The sequence below is a fragment of the Euprymna scolopes genome, chromosome 26 (genome assembly GCF_053919585.1).
Source record: "Euprymna scolopes isolate OS-2025 chromosome 26, ASM5391958v1, whole genome shotgun sequence".
Taxonomy (NCBI): Eukaryota; Metazoa; Mollusca; class Cephalopoda; order Sepiida; family Sepiolidae; genus Euprymna; species Euprymna scolopes.
This window is the reverse complement of record NC_136507.1, coordinates 103413497-103434649: the sequence shown is the minus strand read 5'-3', so window position 1 is coordinate 103434649 and position 21153 is coordinate 103413497. Positions and strand designations below refer to the sequence as shown.

General features: G+C 33.2%; 1 protein-coding gene across 1 annotated transcript in view; it reads right to left on the bottom strand.

Moving 5' to 3' along the window:
• LOC145248322 (serine/threonine-protein kinase SBK1-like) overlaps positions 1 to 21153 on the bottom strand; it is a 66271-nt gene that overhangs the window by 20798 nt on the left and 24320 nt on the right. The window contains exon 2 of the mRNA XM_080110231.1: positions 11093 to 11140. The gene's annotated coding sequence lies outside the window, so the exon portion shown is untranslated. The remainder of the gene's footprint in view (positions 1 to 11092; positions 11141 to 21153) is intronic.

Below are 21153 nucleotides of genomic sequence, written 5' to 3'. Positions count from 1 at the left end.
CGTGATGCAATGGGGAAAAGGGTGGTTGGTTAATTTTAATGCATCTAAAACCAAGTTTCTCTCTTTTCACCATCTAACCCTAATTGAAATGAACGGTTCTCGTCTTACAGAATCACCATGCTTTGACATGCTTCTGAGTCTAACCTTCACCCCTGATCTGAAATGGATCACATACATCACATCCATTGCCAATGTCGTCAGAAAAATGATTGGATCATTATTCCAGCAGATATCTCGCGTCTGGTGCAATTTTCTACTTGTATAAGAACCAAGTACATTATAGAATGCAGTACTGTTGCCATACCTGAGCCGGAGCTGCTCAGATCACCCAGTTCTGCCTTGACAGAGTTCAAAACCAACTTTGAAACCTGGTGGGTGATGCCGTTTTCTCTTTCCTGCAACCTTTTTCCAACAGAAGAGACGTTGCTAGTCTGTCTCTACTCTATCGTTGTTTTCATGGCGACTGCTCGTCTGAGCTCCAATCTATGATCTCCTTGTCAAACTTTCACAAAAACACTCGTCTAGCCTAAAATCACTATCAACAACTTCCCCCACTCTATCTGTTCCTAAATCTAAACGTGGATTCCAAAAACTAAACTTATTTCTTAGTACTGCTCGCCTATGGAACTTTGTTCCGCTGGCCTGCTTTCCAGCTGACTATAATATTGTTCTCTTTAAGTCCAATGTAAACAAGTTTTTGCTGAGTCACCCCTTAAATAATCAAATGATACCAAATTCACACTACGATTACTGCACTGCTGTCTTTATGACTACCGTACATCCATTAACCCTTATCCTCGAGTGGCCTTTCGGGATTTGATAATGTGGTCACCCCCTTGTAAAAATAACTATATATGTGGGTTAAATTCACCAACAGCAAAAGCAAAGTACGGAGGTACCTTACTATGTCGAGAAATGAAATTTGGCCAATTATTAATGCTTCGGACAATATTGAAGATTTGATTTTTTTTGCTATTCTTGTTCGTGATTAGCTGAATGCCCAATTCCCTGGCAGATGGATGAGCCATCGCGGTTCGTATAAATGGCCGGTTAGAAGTCCTGACTTAACGCCCTGTGGCTTTTTTTTTTCTCTGTGGTTGGCTAAAAGAGAAAGTCTACTCAACCAAACCAAGAAAGTTAGGAGAACTTGATGGCCGATTACGTGGATTTATGACTGCTATTCCGCAAGAGTTTCTCGTGAAATCAATTCATGGTCGCCTTGAAAAGCTGGTGGCATTATACTTTCTTCTCATATTCATTAATTGTATAAATTATATTTCCAAAATAAATTGTATGTATTTTTAAAATTGGAAGTTACTTTACTTATATATATATATATATATATATATATATATATATATATATATATATATATATATATATATATATATATATATATGATATAAAAATCAAAGATGCCGTAAATATCACAGAACACAGTTGTAACTACTCTTCCGATTTTTTTTTTTTTTTTTTTGATTTATATAATCGTGTCCATATTCTTTTTATTTATATGTTAAAGTTAATGAGTTCTTATTCTTCTAATGAGCCAGGGCGGAAAATCTTTTTTAAACAAGTTGACATAATAATTATATGAATGATCCTGTGTGGCGAAACAGGTACTGTGAAGAATTGGACATTTTTACATGCTGAAATAAATAAATGGTAAGATGAACGTCTTGGAATTTGGAATATAGACTTTTTGTCATTTATTTGTATATGCTCTGTAGTTATATGTAACATACATCGAGCTCATAAATAAAAGGATTGGTATAAACAGTGAAATATAATTGAATAAGAATGTTTTCCCCATAAAGCACACACACACACACACACACACACACACACACACACACACACACAGAAATAGTCATTTACAGACACACTGTCTCGTTGTATCCTGAGTTGACAATCGAAAACCGACTTCATTGGATTCAATCGGGGACTTTAAAGCTGAAATTCGAAACCCGACGGCCATTACCCTCGTAACGATGTAAAGGGAATTATATTGCGTGTAATGTGTTTACATTATCGACTACCTAGAGCTCTCGATTCTTTTATGAGTAACAATGCCTTATGATGAATGATAATTGTTTACTCTTGCCAAAGAGCTCAACCCACGAATGGAAAGGAAGCAGTCACTTTCCAAATTATGTTCTAATAGGTTGACCTATTTGAGCGCATCACACAGACGCACGCAGTCTCTCTCTCTCTCTCTCTCTCTCTCTCTTTCTCTCTCTCTCTCTTAATCTCCTTCTCTTTCTCTCTTTCTCTACTCCTCCACGTGGGTATGTTATTAAATTTTTAACCTCCAATATTATTTATCTCCTAATGCAGTTCATCACGCGCTTTATAATTTGTTTAGCCTTGGCATTTAAATCTCGGCTAAGTTGGCAACAAAAATAGACATTTGTTTTTGTTTTTACAATATGATGCAATGACAATTTTTTTTGCATTTGAGTCGGGTTAGTAGTTCATCATTATACCTTGCATGTAGTCCTCTTTTCTAGTGGAGGACACGACGCTAAACTTTTCCAGACGCCCTTGAGGAAGGTGTTCACACCACACCGACTCCTACTCCAAAATTCATAATTTGCGATCGTCTTTTGTAATGTTATCCGAAAGTTTGTAATAATAACTTGAACGACCAACATCTTATATAAAACGGCAGTTGTCTGTTTGTGTGGATGTTTCTACAATTAACTAAAAGTAAAAAAAAACAACTACAAAACAAGGACCCACAATGTTGGTATATTCTTGATAAGCACTGCGCTGGATGAATAATATATAAAATTTAGAAAAAAAAGCCGACTAATTTCTCAATAAATTTATTATATAAAGAAGCGTTGTATGTGTGTATGTCCAGCTATAGAGAAATAGGTTGGATAAAAAGGGAACAAGGAGGTTGGAGAGAGGAAAGGGGAAAGAAAAAAAAGATAGAGAAATAGAAATTTTAATAGAAATATGTTACATCCCTCACCAGGTCAACGCCAGATAGCTCTGCTACTATATAAAGTACAGTTGTCTGTTTTTTTGTTTGTTTGTTTGTTTGTTTGTGTGTGTGTGTGTGTGTGTGTGTGTGTGTGTGTGTGTGTGTGTGTGTGTGTGTGTGTGTGATTCGCGTGACCAGGAACAAAATTGGTTAAGAAAAAAGGGAGGGGGTGACATATGAAGAGATTTCTTTTCATCTACCTTGGGTCTGAAACCGAACCCAAACACACTTTCTTGGCTTTTAGGTGTCCTTACTAGATTAGATAAATGCTTTTGCAGTTTTAACAAAGTGTCGCATTTGTTTTATCCTCACTCATTGGAGAGGGCCTCTTTCTTGGCTGGATAAGATAGAGAGATAAACATAAAAAAGAGAGGGAAAGGTAAAAAAAAAACGAGGAGTTTTAAAAGAAAGATGTTATACACGTTTTTCTCTCATATATTTTGTTAAGAATGCCCCCACCCCCGGAATAGTTCATTGCGTGAGGAAAAGGGTATCAGTACGTTTTCTACAGCTATTTTTCTTCTCTTTCAATATATTCTGCCGATCTTACTTCCTTACTATTCCAACGTTGTCTACCACAAAACGGTTCTGGGTATAAGCTTGAAACACCGTCGAGCTGGGGCTTGTTGCTGCGTCGGCTAGATCCATCAGTCACAGGGTAAGAAAAATTTGGGCAACCTAAGCATTCAGCGTTATATTTGCCTTTATGACCACATTTAATTTATGACTATTGTTCCTGACACAACAAAGACAAAATAACAATCATCAAGCTATTGCTTTCTTTTAACAGTATTTTTCTCTATCAGAAAATTAGATTGGTAAATAAATTATATTCAATTCATACTTATACGTTGTGGGCATAGTTCCACCGGGCAACGCCGGAAAACGGGTCCTGCTACTAATAAATAATGCGAAGTGGGTTGAAAGGTCAATTTAGTAACAGTATAGAACTGAATAAAAGTAAAACAATTTATTTTTTATTTTTCTGAAGCAAAAATTTATTTGAACAAATTATAATGAAATAATGTATTCAATTTTATACTCAATTCTCTATATTTTTTGTATTATTTATTTTGAGTGTTATTTATTTTTTGTATTATTTATTTTGAGTGTTATTTATTTTTTGTATTATTTATTTTGTGTGTTATTTATTTTGTGTCTTATTTATTTTGTGTGTTATTTATTTTTTGTATTATTTATTTTGTGTGTTATTTATTTTGTGTATTATTTATTTTGTGTATTATTTATTTTTGTGTTATTTATATTGTGTATTATTTATTTTGTGTGTTATTTATTTTTTATTTATATATTTTGTGTGTGATTTATTTTGTGTGTAATTTATTTTTTGTATTATTTATTTTGTGTGTTATTTATTTTGTGTGTTATATATTTTGTGTGTTATTTATTTTGTGTGTTATTTATTTTGTGTGTAATTTATTTTGTGTGTTATTTATTTTTTGTGTTATTTATTTTGTGTGTTGTTAATTTTGATGTGTTAGTTATTTTTTGTATTATTTATTTTGTGTGTTATTTATTTTGTGTTTTTTATTTTGTGTGGTATTTATTTTTTGTGTTATTTATTTTGTGTATTATTTATTTTGTGTGTTATTTATTTTGTGTATTATTTATTTTGTGCGTTATTTATATTGTGTATTATTTATTTTGTGTGTTATTTATTTTGTGTGTGATTTATTTTGTGTATTATTTATTTTGTGTATTATTTATTTTGTGTATTATTTATTTTGTGTGTTATTTATTTTGTGTGTTATTTATTTTGTGTATAATTTATTTTGTGTGTTATTTATTTTTTTATTATTTATTTTATTTATTATTTATTTTGTGTATTATTTATTTTGTGTGTTATTTATTTTGTGTGTAAGTTGTTGTGTGTATTATTTATTTTGTGTATTATTTATTTTGTGTGTCATTTACTTGTTTATTATTTATTTTGTGTTTTATTTATTTTTTGTATTATTTATTTTGTGTGTTATTTATTTTGTGTATTATTTATTTTGCGTGTTATTTATTTTGAGTGTTATTTATTTTTAGTATTATTTATTTTGTGTGTTATTTATTTTTTGTATTATTTATTTTTTTATTATTTATTTTGTGTGTTATTTATTTTTTGTATTATTTATTTTATGTTTTATTTATTATGTGTGTTATTTATTTTGTGTGTTATTAAATTTGTGTGCTATTTATTTTTTGTATTATTTATTTTGTATTATTTATTTTTTGTATTATTTATGTTGTGTGTTATTTATTTTGTATGATACTTATTTTGTGTGTTATTTATTTTGTGTGTCATTTATTTTGAGTGTTATTTATTTTTGTATTATTTATTTTGTGTTTTATTTATTTTTTTGTATTATTTATTTTGTGTATTATTTATTTTGTGTGTTATTTATTTTTTGTATTATTTATTTTGTGTGTTATTTATTTTGTGTGTTATTTATTTTTTGTATTATTTATTTTGTGGGTTATTTATTTTGTGTGTTATTTATTTTGTGTGTTATTTATTTTCTGTATTATTTATTTTGTGTGTTATTTATTTTGTGTTATTTATTATGTGTGTTATTTATTTCGTGTGTTATTTATTTTGTGTGTTATTTATTTTGTATGTTGTTAATTTTGATGTGTTATTTTTTTTGTGTATTATTTATTTTTTGTGTTATTTATTTTGCGTTATTTATTTTGTGTGTTATTTATTTTGTGTTATTTATTTTGTGTATTATTTATTTTGTGTTATTTATTTTGTGTATTATTTATTTTGTGTGATTTGTTTTTGTATTATTTAGTTTGTGTGTGATTTATTTTGTGTGTGATTTATTTTGTGTATTATTTATTTTGTGTGTTATTTATTTTGTGTGTTATGTATTTTTTGTGTTATTTATTATGTGTGTTATTTATTTTGTATGTTATTTATTTTGTGTGTTATTTATTTTGTGTATTATTTATTTTGTGTTTTATTTATTTTGTGTGTTATTTATTTTGTGTATTATTTATTTTTGTAATATTTATTTTTTGTATTATTCATTTTGTGTGTTTTTTATTTTGTGTGTTATTTATTTTTTGTGTTATTTATTTTTAGTATTATTTTTTTTGTATTTTTATTTTTTGTATTATTTATTTTGTGTGTTATTTATTTTGTGTGTTATTTATTTTGTGTGTTATTTATTTTGTGTGTTATTTATTTTTTGTATTATTTATGTTTTGTATTATTTATTTTGTGTGTTATTCATTTTGCGTATTATTTATTTTGTGTGTTATTTACTTTGTGTCTCACGCTTATATCCGAGTGACTGTCGTTTCATTGTTATGGACTTCCATTTCTTGTAATAGATAATGTTATCAAGAATCCTTCACAAGTTTTAGACTCCAAAATCTTTAAATGGTTTCTGAAGTCCACTCTATGTAGCACCTCGAACCATTCAATTTTATATCTATCGGCACAGCACGGGTTGTCAACCAAATGCTGGCCAATAGCAGAGTCCAAGGCTGCAGAAGGAGGGAGACTACCAGACCCCATCCTCCCTTGTCTGATCTTCGATGGAACATGCTGGTTTATACGAGTCAAAAGATGCAAAGATTTTCGCCCAACATAACCAGCATCGCACTGGCATTTGAATCGATACACAATATTGCTATTTTGGATGTAAGACAAACTATCCTGGCGAAAAGAAGGAAATGCAGGTCTCGTAGTATATGCCATATTGGTATATACTACGAGACCTGCATTTCCTTCTTTTCGCAAGGATAGTTTGCCTTACATCCTTGCATCTTTTGACTCGTATAAACCAGCATGTTCCATTGAAGATCAGACAAGGGAGGATAGGGTCTGGTAGTCTCCCTCCTTCTGCAGCCTTGGACTCTGCTATTGGCCAGCATTTGGTTGACGACCCGTGCTGTGCCGATAGATATAAAATTGAATGGTTCGAGGTGCTACATAGAGCGGACTCCAGAAACCATTTAAAGATTTTGGAGTCTGTCTCTATTGCGGTGCGGAAACCTTCTTTGTGCCGGCAGAAAGAAACATCTAACGCATTGTTTTTCTTTGGGGAACTGTGAATCTTTTCTTCCATTTTTTCCCCTCGTTGTGCTATTATTTATATCGTTTTTTAAACGTTAGTAAACTTTATTTTAGTGTCCCCGTAATTTTTGGCACATTCAATAGTTCCCTATCAGAACTCTTTACTTTCGACATAGTATTATTTTTACGCTATCGATTTTTCCTGATGAGATGATAGCTGAAAGAGCTCTCAGGAGACTTCCGCCCATTTAATTTAATATATATATATAAACATGGTAAACATGGTCTGAAGTTCGATCCCTAGAAACAGTCGAGTTACGCTGATGAGAGGTAGTTACCTCGAAACACGCGTGTACGTAGGTGTTTTAAAAAGTAATAAATAAACAAAAATGTTATATACACCCAAATAAATTATGGTCGATTTTCTAAGTAAATAAAAAAATGAGCTTATCGTTTGAAAAAACAAAACAAAACAACAATATATATATAGAGAGAGACGAATATTGGCTGAAGAGAGCTTGATAAGGATACCTTAAACGGGCCTTATTATCGGGCTTGAAACCGACGGTACCAATGACCTGTCTCAACTAACAACTTTCTGTACACAAAATATATATATATATATATATATATATATATATATATATATATATATATATATATATATATATATAAGAAATAAAAATTACAATAAGTTTACCAAGGTAATCAAAATGGTAAACTTAAAATATATTATAAATATTAAAGAGTTAATATTTCCAAGTAAAGTAATCTCAACCAGATGTAAAAGCTCAATAAAACCGAAAAGGAAATAGAGCTTATAATATATATATATGTGTGTGTGTGTGTGTGTGTGTATATCTATATAATATTATATATATATATGTATATATATAATATTATATATATATATATAATTTTTTCTTTTACCTCCTATTCCCCTTACTTCACCCTTTTTTAACCAATTAAGATGGTTTCATTAAATACTTTTACATGCAAAATCCGATCCCGCATTTTTCTAATTCCTGCCCTCTGATTAGAAGGAGAGTTTTTCTCCGAAACTCCGCGGATTAAGGACTATCCACTTATCTTGTGCTTCCTTTTTAAAATGAAATATGTTTTTAACTCTTTTTCAAGATGTTTTTAACATGTTTTATTAATCATTTGTTCATATATATATATATATATATATATATATATATATATATATATATATATATATATATATATATATATATACGGATATTGCAAGGTTTTCAAAATGTTTGTAAGGTATTTGAATTCTTCGTCCAGATATTCAGGACTGCAAATTCTGAAAGCGCGTAAGAAGAAACCAAGTATCATCCCTGTTTTTATTTTATTGTTATGGTGTGAATAGAAATGTATGTAATCGTTTTTGTGTGTAGTTTTGCGGTGGACTTTGAAGGATAGTTTATTATTGGATTTTATTATAAGTATGTCAAGAAAAGGTAATGAGTTATTGTTTTCTGTTTCATAGGTAAACTTTATGGAAGGTTCGACTGAGTTTAATTTGTCTCTAATGATATTTATGCGCGTATTTTCAGGAAGAAAAATTAAGATGTCGTCAATGTATCTGAAATACTCTGTTTGGAGGTAATCTGAATTTGAAAGGACCAGATTTTAGGAATTCTAAGAAAAGGCAAGCTAATACTCCACTAAGAGGGTTACCCATAGGAAGACCAACATTTTGTTTATAGAAATTGTTATTGAAATGAAAGTAAGTCATGTTAGTTATAAGTCTAATGATTTTTATAAGAGTGTCGGGAGGAAAAGGTAAGCTAATGTTAGATTTTTTAAAATGTTTAAGGAGTAGATTCAAGCATTTTTTAATGGGGACATTAGTATATAATGATGTTATATCTCAGCTGTGAATAGTTTTGTTTTGCACGTTAATGTTTTTTTATTTTGTTCAGTAAATCTCCGGAGTTCTTTATGTGGGAGGTGCTGATAGTGATAATTGGTTTCTTCTTACGCGCTTTCAGAATTTGCAGTCCTGAATATCTGGACGAAGAATTCAAATACCTTACATATATATATATATATATATATATATATATATATATATATATATATATATATATATATATATACAGACATATATATACACACCCACACACATATATACACACACACACACACACACACACACACATATATATATATATATATATATATATATCAAGCGAGAAAGTGAAGAAGAATTTCGAAAATTAGAAGGGGCTGAGTCTAAAAGAAGGTCTTGATCAGTAACATACATAAAGAGACATTTTTTTTCTACTTACCGCTTGCTTATTTTTTATTCCTTCAAATGTGTATCACATGATATCCACATTTTTCTAATATTTCGAACTTAAAACCTCCTTTTTAAAAGTAAGTCAATATTGCATGCACGTGTCTGCCGTTTGTAGACATTTCCACTTAGTATTAAATTTCAAAGGAAAAACAATTCGTAGCGAACTTATATGGTGAGTTAATAGGTTTGAAATGTACGTCATTTTACCGCCCATTTTCTCACTTTGAAGAAGTTATATTTATCACACTTTGTGTTCGAACTCCTCATGTACGCACACCATGAAAAGAGAAGGCAAATGTTTTCCTATCGCAATGGTGGACAAAAACAAATAATTCGTATCGTTACTATTTTATTAATACAATAATCCAAATCTATTAACCTAATTTTCTGTACTCGAAGGTTATGAAGCCGTACAAAATAAATAAATAAATAAATAAATAAATAAATAAAAAATAAATAAAAACAAAAACAATAGAAAAACTAAATCTGGCCTTCGGGCTAAGATTACAGTGTAGTATTTTTCTGATGTTACACTTAAGTTAATTTGTCCCTAGTCAATGTAGGAGAAATCCTTTTTACTTAATTGACGTGTCGAAAATAGTAATATATCAAAAAATTACGAAAATCCATCGAGTAGAAAATTAGTTATAGTTTAAAGTAATTTTTACGGAAAATTGGGGAACCTAACATTTTCCCTAGATGTAAACATCTTGGATGTTGTGAATGTAGCAGATATACTTATCTTCTTTTTTCGACACTTTAATAGCGGACTCTTTTAAAGCCTATAGCGACAATATTTTTCTTTTGCTAAAAGCACAATAGCGGTAAATTTTTGTCATCTTTGGATATATTACTTTTTTCGACATGACAAGTAAGTACTGTTGTTTTTGCTTAAAACAACATATTAAAAAAAGGATTTGTCGACTATATCTTAACAAGTACCGTTTTTCGTTTTTTTTTGTTTTTTGTTTTTTCATGTAATCGTATCATAGTTAAATTGCGAGAATATACAAAAAATGTCTTATAAAAAGTTTTTTACTTCTTTAGATTGACACGTATGGCGGCAATTAAAAGTAAAGAAAAAGAGAAAAGTCTGTATGATGTACATACCAGTCACAGAACAAAGATAAAATATTCCAAAAATCACGTAGTTTGATCAAGTAGGTGTTTTTCTTTTTTATTATTCAAGAAAATCAAATTTAACTCCGTGCCCATAAGGGGGGGGGGAGAACTACCGGTGATAGTAAAATCAAGGACAGACAACTGATTTTCATTTCAAATTTGTTTTGCTTTTTTTTGTTGTTGTTTTTTTGTTTGGTTGGTTTTTGGATAATGTCGGAAAAACAATAAAAACGTACAATTTAAAACAAAGCAATAATTTATTAACAACGTGCTTAAAAAAAAAAATTTTTTTTTCATTTTTCAGAAAATAAAATTTTCAAATAATGAAAAACTTAGTTTAGAAAAGTCATTTAATGTAAATTGAAAACAAAATTTGAAGAATACTAAAATGGTTTCGGCTTTCACGTATTGATAAAAAAAAAAGGGCAAATTTGTTTTTTCTTTTGAAAATAAAAATAATACTTGATCAATTTTCGTGATTAGTTTTCATTCCGTGAAAAGTAGGTACACGAGAGAAAAGTTTTTCTTCATTTTTCTTTATCTTCATAAGTGCCAATCTGAATAAGCACCTAAAATTTTGGAAAACTCAAACAATTTTGGTGCGTTTTTTTGAAGAGGTGTTTTGAAAACTTACCGCTGTGTCTACGTTCCATGTTTACCTGTACGTGGATCCGAGAAAGATCTGTAAAAATAAAGATCGATAACGTAGTGAGAAAAATAGGTTGAACGATTGGTTTTGGTGGATTAGTGGAAACGAAGAGAGAAGGGCGGGGAATGAGAAAGAGAGAGAGAGAGAGAGAGAGAGAGAGTCGATGTAAGAGGAAGTGGATATCAGTAGGCTTATTTGTAGAAAAAAAATTAGAGAGAAACGGAGAAAGAAAGACGAGGAAGGAGGGGAGAGAGAGAAAGAGTGAGAGGCAGATAATAAAGAGTAAGGAAAAGGAAGTCAGGAAAGGAGGAAGAAGAGAACAAACAAATAAATGGATAGATAGACAAACACACACATATATATACGTATGTATATACATATGTATGTATATATATATGTATATATATACATACATACATACATATATACACACACATATATATATATATATATATATATATATATATATATATATATATATATATATATATATATATATATATATATATATGAGAGAGAGATAATGATGATTAGGAGAAAATACAAGTCAGTCAGCCTTTTTGTGGGGAGAAAGAATTAGAGGAAGAGACGAAAAAGGCGAGAGAGAGAGAGAGAGAAAGACAGAGATAGAAAAGGAAGAGAGAGGGAGATGAACAAAAATAGATAGCAAGTTAGCTAGGTAGATCGATCGATATATATATATATATATATATATATATATATATATATATATATATATATATATATAGAGAGAGAGAGAGAGAGAGAGAGAGAGACACACACACACATACACACACGCACACACACACACAGACAGGGGGAGGGATAATGTTTTTTCAAATCGAAAACATTAGCAAATTGTTTAGAATAAAAGTCCCTATTTACTTCTCCCCCGCCAGGTTTGACTTTCTATGCATTTATTTATTTGTTTATTTATTCCAGGTTTGACTTTCTATGCATTTATTTATTCGTTTATTTATTCCAGGTTCGACTAAATTTCTGAACATTTCAACTGCACTTATCTTTCTTTTGCTCTTTTTTCTGTTGTTTTTTTTTCTCCAAATTATATCTGCACTATTAACTAAACACTAAAAATGTTTTTTTCTCAGGAGTATGCATTATTTCTTAACAAGTCTAAACTTAGTACCTAAGCCAAATTGTTCTACTCTTAACCAGCTTTTAAACGGGTTCTTCCAAACTACATTAATACAAAAAAAAAAAAAAAAATCCGACCTCACAAATTGAAAGTTCCGTTACGGTGTCTTATAAGATAAAGCTTGAATGCTCAAATCATTCTCTATCAAGGTTCGATAAAGCAATATATATATATATATATATATATATATATATATATATATATATATATATATATATATCCACGCATAATAATGGGAAGGGATACTATTTTCAAATATTCTCCTAAACTGGGAACGGAGTAACGGACTTATATTAAGTAGATATTAATAAGTCCTTACTTTTTTTTAATGGAGAGTAGATAATACACTGTGGTTGTGTTATCGCCAGCTCCAGTAACTCTCGCTTCTCCTTTTTTGTCCCTCAGTCCTCATTTCCAATGAGTGATTTTTCTGACAAAGGGCGAAGAAAAAGCTGCTTTTCAGGTTGGTAATACTTCGTGAACAGTAGCCAGAGATGTCGGAAATTTTTCTGTTTCTATGTCTATCCTTGTGGCCATGTCACTAATAAGGGTGCTGGAGGTAAACGTTTCATCTGGGCTGACGTTACCCGCCTGATAGTCAGGGACCCGATCCTTGGTTAACCACTAAGGAGGCTGTCCTATCAGCAGATGTAAAGTACTGGGGCTGCTGTATTGCCATTTGGTGAATGGATTCTGGACCATGCAGTAGTTTCTGGTGGGGTCTCTCGATGCCATACTAGTGGGTAATTGTTACGACTTTACCTTATCATGTGTTACAAAAAATCCTCTCTTTCTCTCTCTTACTTTCCCTCTCTGTCCTACTCTAACTAAGTCTGTCGACCTGTTTCACAAACCCCAAAAACTCAACATGAAATGTCTCAAAAAAAACAAAAACAAAAAAAAAAAAACACGAATAAACCTAGAACCCCATCCTCCAACGTATACCCCTACTACCATATCACCTTCTCCAACATAAAGGGTCTACGTTTCAACCTTCCAGAGGTTGAAACCCAATTACAGGAGACGAAACCGGACTTACTCTTTCTAAGCGAAACTGGCATAGGGCCGACCACTTCCCTAGATGAGTTCATAATTAATGGATACTCTAACTTAGCATCTAAATCTGACCCCCAAGATCGCCATGAACATGGAATATGCGCCTATATTAAAGATGGCTTCCTGTGTGGTAGAGATATCTCCAGAGAAGACCCTAATTTACCTTATATGTGCTTCCGGGTTGACTTGCTTACACCACCGCATTCATATTTGCCCTATATCGCCCCCACAACAGCGGGGTTACTGTCCTTACAGGTATATCTGAAAAAATTGACCTCATCCTGTCTGCTCATCCTTCGGTACCATTCACAGTTGCGGTGACTCCATAATGTGGAATGGCTCACCCACTCAAATAAGACATGATGAGGGGAGGTTCTGTCATGATTTTGCCATTGTTTATGACCTCACTCAGATTGTTCACGAACCCACCCGTGTGCCCGATACTACTGGTCAGTATGCAAGCCTTCTAGACCTTTTTCTCACAACTTCCCTGAGCTATGTTCATGTTCCGTTCCATCTCCTCTGCGATCCTCCGACCACTCTGTTGTATCAGTTAAGATAAAAATGAAATACAACAAGTCTTCAGACGTACCTCTCTACTGTACTGTATATCGATACTCTACTGCTGACTGGGACAGCTTACGTACATTCATATCTGATCTACCTCTGCATTTATGTTTAAAAAGGGTGTATCCTCTATAGTATCAGACCTGACCGAATGGTTAATTGTAGGCATAGACTGATTCATACCATCCAAAAAATTCCAACAAAAACCTAACAGCCAGCCATGGTTCTCCCCAGAATGTGCTGCTGCCATTGCGCGCAGAAATCACTTTTTCCATAGCTACCAATGTATTAGATGCACTGAGACTAAAGCTGCTTTCAGGACTGCCAGCAACCACTGTAAAAGAGTAATAAAAAATGCAAGAGAGTTATATGCTCAGTCCGTCAAATCCAAAGTAGCTGAGCATCGGCTTGGTTCCCACCAGTTTTGGCAAATAGCAAACAAGATCCTGAACAGATGCGTGCGTTCTATCCCAACCATCATCAATGGACCTAAGGTCATCTCATCAGCATCAGACAAGGCCAAACTATTTGCCAAGAACTTTGCAGCTAACTCTACCCTCTGCGACGAAGGTCATCAACTCCCTTTATTTCCTCCTACAACAGACAACATACAAATATCTGTGCACGAGGTCGTCAAACTAATCAAGAACCTACATTAGTAAAGCAACTGGCCCAGATGACATTCCAATTATAGTGTTGAAAAAGCTTCGACCAGAACTTGCCCCCATACTTACAAAACTCTTTAAGCGTTGCCTTAAGGAGAAGTGCTTTCCAACACCCTGGAAAACCTCGTCAGTATGCCCTGTATTTAAGAACTCAGGTGATAAGTCATCTCCCTCTCAGTACAGACCAATAAGTCTCTTGTGTGTCATGAGTAAGTTACTGGAATCCATATTAAATAAAGAAGTAGTCAACCACCTCAGCAGAAATAACCTCCTTAGTGACATGCAATATGGTTTCTGTTCTGCTAGATCTACAGCTAATGTGCTAACAGTTATATCCCATAGGATTAGTGAATCTCTCGACAAAGGCTTCCTTTTTAGAGCAATTGCTCTTGACATATCAAAGGCCTTCGATAAAGTTTGGCATAAGGGCCTACTTCACAAGATTTCCAGCTACGGTATAACTGGAAATGTTTTCTCAATAATTAAATCATTTCTCTCTGATAGGTTCATAAGAGTAGTGGTTGATAGGCAGCAATCAGAAGCCCACAGTATTAATGCTGGAGTCCCCCAGGGGTCCATCCTGGGCCCAACTCTCTTTCTGATCTACATCAATGATCTCCCAAAACACATACTTAAATCATTCGTTGACATCTATGCTGATGACACGACCATCTACGGCAACACATCAAAGGCTGTAAATGACAAAGCTCTCCTCTGAGCGCGTCGTTCAGTGGGGGAAGAGATGGCTGGTTACTTTTAATGTATCTAAAACCAAGCTCCTAACTTTACATCATGAACGCTCTGTTCCTCATCTAGCATCAATTGAAATGGATGGCTCTCGTCTTGGGGAGGATTCATGTTTTGATAAGATCCTGGGTTTGACCTTTACTCCTGATCTGAAATGGAACACGTATATCAAGTCTGTTGGCCGGGCAGCTGGGAAAATGGTGGGATCCTTCTACCGCTCCAGAAGATATCTCACTACTGATGCAATTATCTATTTCTATGAAAGCCAAGTACGTCCAAAGATGGAGTACTGCTGCCACATCTGGGCTGGAGCTTAAAAAAACAGCCTATCCTGCCTTGACAAAGTACAAAATAGACTTCATGGCTTAGTGGGGGATGCTCTCTTTTCTCTTCCTTGCAACCTCTCTCCCACAGAAGAGACGTTGCGAGCCTGTCTTTGTTTTATCATTATTTCCATGGCAAGTGCTCGTCCGAGCTCCAATCTCTGGTCCCTCCTCCCCAATCCTTCATGATAAACAACTGTCTAGCTAAAACCACTGTCAGTAATTTCCTCCACTTTTTATCTGTGCCTAAATCAAAACGTAGATTCCATGACCATAGCTTTTTTCTGAGAAGTGCACGGCTGTGGAATTCTCTTCCGTTTGCCTGTTTCCCACCTGGCTACAACTTGGATGTCTTCAAGCCCAACAGAAACAAATTCCTGATTAATCGCCCCCTTAAGTAAGACACTTTATCAAATCCTCAATACCAACTATTTCTACGATATTATCCCATTGATTATTGTACACAAAATAACCCTTATCCCCGAGTGGCTTCCGGGCTTTGATAAGTGGTCATCCCCATGTAAAAAAAAAAAAGACAAGCATAAAATCGGTGTTTAATGTACAGAAAAATACTGCATCCCAAAAAGAAGCGAACTGTTTTTTCTCGCCGCTACATCCTGGCGGATGGGGGTACCTCAGTTGGCAGGCAATAAACTCATCTCCTTCGAAAGAGAAAGATAATGCCTGGGATGAATGGTTTACGTATCTCAGCAACATATTCACTAGATAGTGAACATTTACCTCCCTACAAAATGGGCACGATGGTCTAGCTGTAAACATAGCCTCTCCGTTCTGTTCAGCATTTATGCAGGATCTAGGACACTTCAGTTTGCAAGCAATACAGCCACCTCTCTACCCTAAAGTTGGAGGGATGTTAACGTTCGACATGATGAGGTAATTCCTAGGAAAATATACTATTTTAATACGGCCTCCTAATGTCCTTGTCATCTAGCAAGTAAGAATAATTTCCCGGATCATATAAATATCTCGCCTATCCAGCCGTCCCGAAATCTTGAAAGATCGTTGTGATCACCAGAATATCATAGTATACACTAATTCATTTTTTATTATAACATTTCGTGTTTTAATGAATTATTTCATTTCAACTTTTAAAGCATATATATATATATATATATATATATATATATATATATATATATATATATATATATATAAGGGTGTCATGTTAAGTTTCGAACACAAGTCCCATTTTTAATCTTAGAAGGTTTAATGCCAGAACCAAGCTGCATCATGTCTTAGGCAAGGTATTACTATAATCAGACGATGCTGGTCTTGTTTTTTTTTGTTGTTGTTTTTTTTGTCGCACACTGAGGCTGATATGCAGCATATAATGGATCGCTTTGCTGATTCCTGCACTAAAACAAAGGTGATGTTCACTCCTGCGCCAGGCCAGTCATACGTGGTGCCGAACATCATGGTTGTGGTGTTAGACTAGGAGTAATTGATTCGTTTGTCTACCTTAGTAGTTCTTTGTCAAGCGACGGCTCTTTTGACACTGAAATCCGCAGACAAACTCAAAAGGTATCTGTAGCTTTTGGAAGGTTATAGAATAGAGTATGGCCTGACCGTGGCATCATAGACAGGAAAAGGATCTGCGTTTACAAGACCTGTGGGTTAACCACATTGTTGTATTCATCATAGATATGAACATTGCGTCAAAAGCACATTAAATGAACGATTTAACCAAAAATATCTCAGACGTATCTTAAACATAAAGTGGCAAGCACAAGTACCCGATAGTGAAGTCCTTGTAAGAAGAGCATGTTGCTCTAGTGTTGAAACCCTTGTAATCAGATCTCGCATGCGTTGGGTGGTAGGTTGCCGAAACAAAATTTTATAAGATGTTGGAAAATGGAAAACGGCCTCAACACAAGCCTATGAAAAGGTTTAGGGACTCTACAAAGAACAAAGTCCGCATTTGTCATTTTTTCAAAAACCGTAAATTTAAGCTAAATTTAATAACTTTAAATCGAGAAGGCAAAAAGAAACTCCACACAATGAAAAAATTGTTATTTAAATGTAACTTTAGAACATTTAATGCAACACAATTACAGCAGAAACACGATGAACTAGTAAATATTTACTAGCATAGCCCTTCTGCAATATTTGGCCGTCTGTAATATTTTGGGCATTCATCGAAGTAGTCTGCGGCAATACTTCGGTGAAAGAGAACCTCACTTTTCTTTAATTTTTGTTCAAAGTTCTTCCAGATTTAAAATTTTATAATTGCGTAGTTGTTGCTTGATGTAATGCCATACGTTTTCGATAGGAGTGAGGCCTGGAGATTGTGCAGGCTAAACCAAACGCGGAATATCATGCTCTTCAAGGAACCTCTTGGCATTGCGAGCTGTGTGAATGGGAGTATTATTCTGTATAATGGTGGGATTATAATCCAAATTCCGGCGAAAGTAGGGTAGAAAACATATTAATGTATTTAGTCGAATTAATTCAACCTTGCAAGCGAACTATAGGCTCTGGACCATTGGCACTAATAACGTCCCACATCAAAACTGAACCTCCACCACCTTGCTGCGTTGAAACTGTGCACCTAGGATTGAATTCTTCGTCCTTTCTTTGACGGATCTATTGCCTACCATCACTGCCTAGCCTATTAAGCTTGCTTTCGTTGCTAAAATCACTTTTGACCAATATGAAGAGTCATGATTTTCATTGCATCTGACGAAGTCCAGACGGCGCTTTCTGTTCTTTACAGAAATCATTGGCTTGCGTCTTGCAACACAGCCTCGCAAATTAAATTTCTTCAATCTGTTCTTAACCGTAGAAAGAGGGCACTTTTAACAAGATTAAACTGCTGTTGGATGTTAACATTGTCTTCTCTGTAAGAACTAAATATAAGAGGACCAGATTTGGAGGCATCACGTACATTGCCAGTGTTTTGGTGCTTTTGCACAGTCATTCGTACCGTTTTCTCATCACATATCAATCTGTGGCCGATTTCTCGATTGGATAAACCAGAAAAGTGGAGATTAATGAGCTCCTGACGATCACTAAGAGAGATTCAAGGCATATGGACTAAATGTTACGTTGTATAACCTGGAACAACAACAGTTACGATTAGAGATGCTTTGTTGCCTTAAAGGTGGATATTTTAATCTGGTTTTAAGCTCATCTGTTGCTACGAAGTTTCCTTTTGCCTTCTCGATTTAAAGTTAATTTTTTAAATTGACGTGAAAACTAGGATACTTCAATTAACAGTCAAATATGAACAGAAAAAATTATAGAAGAAATAAAATGCGAAGTAAATGAGGTTTACGTTGTTTAAACAGTTATATTAATTTAGCTTAAATTTGCAAAAAAAAAAAAAAAAAAAAAAAAAAAACGCAAATTTAAGCTAAATTAAATATAACTGTTTAAATATATGTATACATTTGAATTTGGAGACAAGGACGAATGTCACAGGTAAGGAGGACATTTTTTTGTTTTTTGATAGCATGATTAGATTAGCCAAATAAATCTAGAGCAGGCGACTAAATCAAATATTCAGAACTTTTTTTTGTTCTTGTGATTAAGGGAGGTGGTGTTTGATCAACACTTCTAGGGAGACATGATTTATTATACTGTTTTGTTTTTAAATCCCCGAAAGAATTTCATGGTAAACAACTGATGATCCCTTAAATAAGAATTAGTACTGTTGCAAATTCAGGAAAGCAATTGATGCGGCGATTGCAGGTGATTAAATGACTTACTGATTAAATAGTTTTCCAATGAATGATAAAAAATATAAATATTAAAAAGTTTTTCTATAGTTTTAAAGATTAAAAAAACTTCCAAGATTATATATATATATATATATATATATATATATATATATATATATATATATATATATATATAATGTACAATGTAAGCACGATAACCATTAGGCCAGCTTGCCGCAATCTTTAAAAAGTTTTTTCAGACCTACTTATTCTTAACATGACTCTTCGCGCATGCACAGTCCTGAAACAGTGAACTCTTCGCGCATGCACAGTCATGAAACAGTTGACAAACAAAAATTCGATGATACCCCCACACGCATACCAACTTTTCAATTTTGACCCCTTAGCAGCCCTTTTATCCGGATGAAGACATATTAAAATTTTTCCACATGTCTGATTATCCTATATACCAATTTTCAAGTTTGTATATTAAAAATTCGTTGAGTATATAGGTAGAAAGCTGTCCCTACACACACACACACACACACACACACACACACACACACAGTCTCACTTTTATCGATATACTAGCAGACCGCCCGGCGTTGCCCGGTCGTAAAATATGTTTAACTATTATATTTTAATTAATGCAGATTTCTTATTTATTATAAATAGAAATACCGTAGGCATTAAACGTAATGTTAAATTCTTTTTAAAAAATTAAGTAAGAAACAAAAAGAAACTGAGACATGTGCATGCGAGTAAGTAAAAAAAAAAAAATACTGGCGACGAGATCGAAATCAAAACCTAAAGAGAGTGAGTACGATAACCATTAGTCCATTTTGTCACGTTATTTAAAAAAGGTTTTCAAATCTACTGATTCTTAATCTAAGGAAACTATCATGTGGACGATTCGCGAATACGCAGTCGTGAAAGAGTCAACAAACAGAAAAAAATCCGATGACCCCCAAAATACCAATTTTTCAATTTTGACATCTAAGCAGCCATTTTTACCGGTTGAAAATCAATTTCCACATGTCTAAATACCCTATATATCAAATTTCATGTCTGTGGATACAAAATGTGTTGAGTATATATATGCTGAAAAGTGTCACACACACACACACATTCTCACTTTTATAGATATATAGATTATTATTATTATTATTATTATTATTATTGTGTGTGTGTGTGTGTGTGTGTGTGTGTGTGTGTGTGTGTGTGTGTGTGTGTGTGTGTGTGTGTGTGTGTGTGTGTGTGTGTCCATATGTACAATCCTATACCCGTGTGTCTATACACGCGCGCAGAATTGAAGCTGGATGGCAATATGTCGATTGGATCTATTAGCAATAAATGAGCGGCGCAAAATGTCAAGGGCAATAATTGTTTTTTTTTCTTTTGTTTTTTCTTTTTGTTGTTTTTTGTTTTGTTTTGTTTTGTTGTGTTTGATTGGTTTTGATGATGAGGATAAAATACCAAAGTTATTTATTATATATTGTTTTTCCCCCTTGAGTGAAGAAAAAAACACAAAGAACCAAAGTTGAAAATATGAATCATCGATTGAGAGGCAATCATATACTTAGCTGAAAACAAACAAAAACGATACGACTGACAAGAGCATCGTGGTTAAATAGCGTTGGTAAACTTGAATGGAAAATGGATAAAAAATCCAAGTCAAAACAGGTGTGAACTATTAAAGACATTGAGTGAGAAAAGACAAAAAAATAACAATTTTCGCTGAACAACTTATTCAAGCGTGGCCAACGTAAATAAAAGGCCGTTTCATTAAAGCCACAAAATCTGCTAACGTCACAGAATAAAGTATAATAGCCCTGATCAGGCGATAGATGAC